Source organism: Triticum urartu, chromosome 6 (genome assembly GCF_003073215.2).
Source record: "Triticum urartu cultivar G1812 chromosome 6, Tu2.1, whole genome shotgun sequence".
Classification (NCBI taxonomy): Eukaryota; Viridiplantae; Streptophyta; class Magnoliopsida; order Poales; family Poaceae; genus Triticum; species Triticum urartu.
Window position 1 is genome coordinate 126,793,554 of NC_053027.1, and position 7,790 is coordinate 126,801,343.

Below are 7,790 nucleotides of genomic sequence, written 5' to 3' on the forward strand. Positions count from 1 at the left end.
TCATCCAAGACTCCGAACAAACTTTGGTCATCAAATCACATAACTCATAATACAAATCGTCATCGAACGTTAAGCGTGCGGACCGTACAGGTTCGAGAACTATGTCGACATGACCGAGACACATCTCCGGTCAATAACCAATAGCGGAACCTCGATGCTCATATTGGCTCCTAGATATTCTACGAAGATATTTATCGGTCAAACCGCATAACAATATACGTTGTTCCCTTTGTCATTGGTATGTTACTTGCCCGAGATTCGATCGTCGGTATCCCCATACCTAGTTCAATCTCATTACTGGCAAGTCTCTTTACTCGTTCCGTAATGCATCATCCATAACTAAGTCATTAGTCACATTGCTTGCAAGGCTTATAGTGATGTGCATTACAAAGAGGGCCCAGAGATACCTCTCTGATACACGAAGTGACAAATCCTAATCTCGATCTATGCCAACTCAACAAACACCATCGGAGACACCTGTAGAGCATCTTTATAATCACCCAGTTATGTTGTGACGTTTGATAGCACACTAAGTGTTCCTCCGGTATTCAGGAGTTGCATAATCTCATAGTCATAGGAACATGTATAAGTCATGAAGAAAGCAATAGCAATAAACTAAACGATCATAGTGCTAAGCTAACGGATGGGTCTTGTCCATCACATCATTCTCTAATGATGTGATCCCGTTCATAAAATGACAACATATGTCCATGGCTAGGAAACTTAACCATCTTTGATTAACGAGCTAGTCAAGTAGAGGCATACTAGGGACACTCTGTTTGTCTATGTATTCACACATGTACTAAGTTTTCGGTTAATACAATTCTATCATGAATAATAAACATTTATCATGATATAAGGAAATATAAATAACAACTTTATTATTGCCTCTAGGGCATATTTCCTTCAGTCTCCCACTTGCACTAGAGTCAATAATCTAGATTACATAGTAATGATTCTAACATCCATGGAGTCTTGGTACTAATCATGTTTTGCTCGTGAGAGAGGCTTAGTCAATGGGTCTGCAATATTCAAATCCCTCCTTGACTTGATCGCGGATGGAATTGAAGTGTCTCTTGATGTGTTTGGTTCTCTTGTGAAATCTGGATTCCTTTGCCAAGGCAATTGCTCCAGTATTGTCACAAAAGATTTTCATTGGACCCGATGCACTAGGTATGACACCTAGATTGGATATGAACTCCTTCATCTAGACTCCCTCATTTGTTGCTTCCGAAGTAGCATGTACTCTGCTTCACATGTAGATCCCGCCATGACGCTTTGCTTAGAACTGCACCAACTGATAGCTCCACCATTCGATGTAAACACGTACCCGGTTTGTGATTTAGAATTATCCAGATCAGTGTGAAAGCTCGCATCGACGTAACCATTTACCACGAGCTCCTTAGTCCTTTTCAGGTATTTAATGATGTTCTTGACCGCTGTCCAGTGATCCACTCCTAGATTACTTTGGTACCTCCCTACTAAACTAATAGCAATGCACACATCAGGTCTGGTACACAGCATTGCATACATGATAGGACCTATGGCTGAAGCATAAGGAACGACTTTCATTTTCTCTCTATCTTCTGCAATGGTCAGGCATTGAGTCTGAATCAACTTCACACCTTGTAACACAGGCAAGAACGCTTTCTTTGTTTGATCCATTTTGAAACTTCTTCAAAACTTTATCAAGGTATGTGCTTTGTGAAAGTCCAATTAAGCATCTTGATCTATCTCTATAGATTTTGATGCCCAATATATAAGCACCTTCACCGAGGTCTTTCATTGAAAATTCTTATTCAAGTATCCTTTTATGCTATCCAGAAATCCTGTATCATTTCTGATCAACAATATGTCATCCACATATAATATCAGAAATGCTACAAAGCTCCCACTCACTTTCTTGTAAATACAGGCTTCTCCCAAAGTTTGTATAAAACCACATGCTTTAATCACACTATCAAAGCGTATATGCCAACTCTGAGAGGCATGCACCAGTCCATAAATGGATCACTGGAGCTTGCACACTTTGTCAGCACCTTTTGGAACAACAAAACCTTCTGGTTGCATCATATACAACTCTTCTTTAAGATATCCATTAAGGAATGCAGTTTTGACATCCATTTGCCAAATTTCATAATCATAAAATGCGGCAATTGCTAACATGGTACGGACAGACTTAAGCATCGCTACGGTTGAGAAGGTCTCATCATAGTCAACTCCTTGAACTTGTCGAAAACCTTTTGTGACAAGTCAAGCTTTGTAGATAGTAACATTACCGTCAGCGTCAGTCTTTTTCTTGAAGATCCATTTATTTTCTATGGCTTGCCGATCATCGGGCAAGTCAACCAAAGTCCACACTTTGTTCTCATACATGGATCCCATCTCAGATTTCATGGCCTCAAGCCGTTTCGCAGAATTTGGGCTCATCATCGCTTCCTCATAGTTCGTAGGTTCGTCATGGTCAAATAACATGACCTCCAGAATAGGATCACCATACCACTCTGGTGCGGATCTTACTCTGGTTGACCTACAAGGTTCAGTAGTAACTTGATCTGAAGTTTCATGATCATTATCATTAGCTTCCTCACTAATTGGTGTAGGAATTGCGGGAACTGATTTCTGTGATGAATTACTTTCCAATTTGGGAGCAGGTACAATTACCTCATCAAGTTCTACTTTCCTCCCACTCACTTCTTTCGAGAGAAACTCCTTCTCTAGAAAGGATCCATTCTTATCAACAAATATCTTGCCTTCGGATCTGTGATAGAAGGTGTACCCAAAAGTCTCTTTTGGGTATCCTATGAAGACACATTTCTCCGTTTTGGGTTCGAGCTTATCAGGTTGAAGCTTTTTCACATAAGCATCGCAGCCCCAAACTTTAAGAAACGACAATTTGGGTTCCTTGCCAAACCACAGTTCATATGGTGTCGTCTCAACGGATTTAGATGGTCCCCTATTTAACGTGAATGCAGCCATCTCTAAAGCATAACCCCAAAACGATAGCGGTAAATCAGTAAGAGACATCATAGATCGCACCATATCTAATAAAGTGTGGTTACGACATTCACACACACCATTATGTTGTGGTGTTCCGGGTGGGTGATAGGTCTCCAACGTATCTACTTTTTCTCACGCTTTTCCTCTTATTTTGGACTCTAACTTGCATGGTTTGGATGAAACTAACCCCGGAATGACGCTGTTTTCAGCAGAACTACCATGGTGTTGTTTTTGTGCAGAAATAAAAGTTCTCAGAATGGAACGAAACTTTGCGAGGATTTTTTATATGAATAATAAGAATTACCGGAGCCAAGACTCACCAGATAGGGGGCCCTGGGTGGGCACAACCCATCAGGGCGCGCTCCCCTCTCCTGGCGCGCCCAGGTGGGTTGTACCCACCTGGTGGCCCCGCAGACCTCAACCCTGATACTATAAATCACTTTCCAGAAAAAATAGGGAGAAAGAATTATCGCGATCCATGAGATGGAGTCGCTGCCAAGCCCTATTCTTCCTCGGGAGGGCAGATCTGGAGTCTGTTTGGGGCTCCGGAGAGGGGGATCTTCGTTCTTCGTCATCACCAACCCTTCTCCATTGCCAATTCCATGATGCTCCCCACCGGGAGTGAGTAATTCCTTCGTACGCTCACTGGTCGATGAGGAGTTGGATGAGATTCATCATGTAATCGAGTTAGTTTTGTTAGTTCCTGATCCCTAGTATCCACTATGTTCTTAGATTGATGTTTCTATGACTTTGCTATGCTTAATGCTTGTCACTTTGGGCCCGGGTGCCATGAACTCAGATCTGAACCGTTTATGAATTCATCATTATATCCATGTTTTAGATCCGATCTTGCAAGTTATAGTCACCAACTACGGTTATGATCTGACAACCCCGGAGTGACAACAACCTGACCCACTCTCGGTGATGACCGTAGTTTGAGGAGTTCATGTATTCACTATGTGTTCATGCTTTGTTCCGGTTATCTATTAAAAGGAGGCCTTAATATCCCTTAGTTTCCAATATGGACCCCGCTGCCATAGGGGGGGGTGGGGGGTAGGACAAAAGATGTCGTGCAAGTTCTTCACTAAGCACGTATAACAATTTACGGAATACATGCCTACATTATATCGATGAACTGGAGTCTTGGGGATCGTAGCAGAAATTTAAAATTTTCTACGCATCACCAAGATCAATCTATGGAGTAATCTAGCAATGAGGGGAAGGAGAGTGCATCTACATACCCTCGTAGATCGCTAAGTGGAAGCGTTCAAGTGAACGGGGTTGATGGAGTCGTACTCGTCGTGATCCAAATCACCGATGATCCTAGCGCCGAACGGACGGCACCTCCGTGTTCAACACACATACGGAACGGAGACGTCTCCCATGCCTTGATCCAGCAAGGAGGAGGGAGAGGTTGAGGAAGAGAGTCCAACAGCAGCACGATGGCGTGGTGGTGATGGAGCTCGTGGTTCTCCAACAGGGCTTCGCCAAGCACTATGGAGGAGGAGGAGGTGTAGGAGGAGGGACGGCTGCGCCAGGTTCAAGGGTGTGGCCGCCCTCCCACCCCTCCACTATTTATAGGTGGGGAGAGGGGGGGGCGGCCCCCCTAGATCCCATCTAGGGTTGAGGGCGGCGGCCAAGGGGGGGAGGAGTTCCTCCCAAGTCAAGTGGAGGCCCTCCCCCTTAGGGTTTCCCCTCTCCCATGCGCATGGGCCTTGGGGGGGCTGGTGCCCTTGGCCCATTAAGGTTAGAGCGCCCCCTTACAGCCCATGCTGCTGTATTGGACGTGGTGGAACATTTTCCGGACCTCCGGACCCCTCCAGAATCCTCCGGAACCTTCCGGAAGCTTCCCGGTACAATACCGGAAAAAACCGAACTTCTCCCGGAACCCGAACAACAACTTTCCATATATAAATCTTTACCTCCGAACCATTCCGGAACTCCTTGTGACGTCCGGGATCTCATCCGAGACTCCGAACATCATTCGGTAATCACATACAAGTCTTCCTAATAACCCTAGCGTCATCGAACCTTAAGTGTGTAGACCCTACGGGTTCGGGAACCATGCAGACATGACCGAGACAACTCTCCGGCCAATAACCAATAGCGGGATCTGGATACCCATGTTGGCTCCCACATGTTCCACGATGATCTCATCGAATGAACCACGATGTCGAGGATTCAATCAATCCTATATTCAATTCCCTTTGTCCAGCGGTATTGTACTTGTCCGAGATTCGATCGTCGGTATCCTGATACCTTGTTCAATCTCATTACCGGCAAGTATCTTTACTCGTTCCGTAACACATCATCCCGTGATCAACTCCTTGGTCACATTGTGCACATTATGATGATGTCCTACCGAGTGGGCCCAGAGATACCTCTCCGTTTACACGGAGTGACAAATCCCAGTCTCGATTCGTGCCAAACCAATAGACACTTTTGGAGATACCTGTAGTGTACCTTTATAGCCACCCAGTTACGTTGTGACGTTTGGCACACCCAAAGCACTCCTACGGTATCCGGGAGTTGCACAATCTCATGGTCTATTGAAATGATACTTGACATTAGAAAAGCTTTAGCAAACGAACTACACGATCTTGTGCTACGCTTAGGATTGGGTCTTGTCCATCACATCATTCTCCTAATGATGTGATCCCGTTATCAACAACATCCAATGTCCATGGTCAGGAAACCGTAACCATCTATTGATCAACGAGCTAGTCAACTAGAGGCTTACTAGGGACATGGTGTTGTCTATGTATCCATACATGTATCTGAGTTTCCTATCAATACAATTCTAGCATGGATAACAAACGATTATCATGAACAATGAAATATGATATAATAATAACTAATTTATTATTGCCTCTAGGGCATATTTCAAACAGTCTCCCACTTGCACTAGAGTCAATAATCTAGTTCACATCGCCATGTGATTAACACTCACAGGTCACATCGCCATGTGACCAACATACAAAGAGTTTACTAGACTCAATAATCTAGTTCACATCACTATGTGATTAACACTCAATGAGTTCTGGGTTTGATCATGTTATGCTTGTGAGAGAGGTTGTAGTCAACGGGTCTTGCCATATTCAGGTCCCTATGTATTTCGCAAAACTTTATGTCATATCGTAGATGCTGCTACCACGTTCCACTTAGAGCTATTCCAAATTGTTGCTCCATTATACGTATCCGGTATCTCTACTCAGAGCTATCCAGATAGGTGTTAAGCTTGCATCGACGTAACTCTGTACGTCGAACTCTTTATCATCTCCATAACCGAGAAACATTTCCTTATTCCTCTAAGGATAATTTTGACCGCTATCTGGTGATCCAGTCCTAGATCACCTTTGTACCCTCTTGCTAGACATGTGGCAAGGCACACATCAGGTGCGATACTCAGCATGGCATACCGTATAGAGCCTATGACAAGAGCATAGGGGACGACCTTCGTCCTTCCTCTTTCTTCTACCGTGGTCAAGCTTTGAGTCTTACTCAACTTCACACCTTACAACTCAGGTAAGAACCCCTTCTTTGACTGATCTATTTTGAACTCCTTCAAAAACATGTCAAGGTGTGCATTCTTTGAAAGTATCATCAGGCGTCTTGATCTATCTCTATAGATCTTGATGCCCAATTTGTAAGCAGCTTTATCCAGGTCTTCCTTTGAAAAACACTCTTCAAACAACCGTTTATGCTTTCCAGAAATTATACATTATTTCGGATCTACAATATGTCATCCACATATACTTATCAGAAATGTTGTAGTCCTCCCACTCACTTTCTTGTAAATACAAGTTTCTAGTAAACATTGTATAAACCTAAAAACTTTGATCACTCCATCAAAACATATATTCCGATTCCGAGATGCTTGCTCTAGTCCATAGAAGGATTGCTGGAGCCAGCATACCTTTTAGCATCCTTAGGATCGACAAAACCTTTTATTGTATCACATACAACTTTTCTTACGAAAACTGGTAAGAAAACTTGTTTTGACATCCATCTGTAAGATTTCATAATCGAAAAATACAGCTAATGCTAACATGATTCCGACGAACTTAAGCATCGCTACGGGTGAGAAATTCTCATCGTAGTCAACTCCTTGAACTTGTGAAAAGACTCTTTCCCACAAGTCGAGCTTCATAGACGGTAACATTACCGCCCACGTCCATCTTCTTCTTAAAGATCCATTTATCTCAATGGCTTCCCGATCATCGGGCAAGTCCACCAAAGTCCATACTTTGTTCTGATATATGGATCCTATCTCGGATTTCATGGCTTCTAACCATTTGTCGGAATACGGGCCCACCATCGCTTCTCCATAGCTCGTAGGTTTATTGTTGTCTAACAACATGATATTCGTGCCAATCCAACAGACACTTTCGGAGATACCTGTAGTGTACCTTTATAGCCACCCAGTTACGTTGTGACGTTTGGCACACCCAAAGCACTCCTACGGTATCCGGGAGTTGCACAATCTCATGGTCTAAGGAAATGATACTTGACACTAGAAAAGCTTTAGCAAACGAACTACACGATCTTGTGCTAGGCTTAGGATTGGGTCTTGCCCATCACATCATTCTCCCAATGATGTGATCCCATTATCAACGACATCCAATGTCCATGGTCAGGAAACCGTAACCATCTATTGATCAACGAGCTAGTCAACTAGAGGCTTACTAGGGACATGGTGTTGTCTATGTATCCACACATGTATCTGAGTTTTCTATCAATACAATTCTAGCATGGATAATAAACGATTATCATGAACAATGAAATATGAT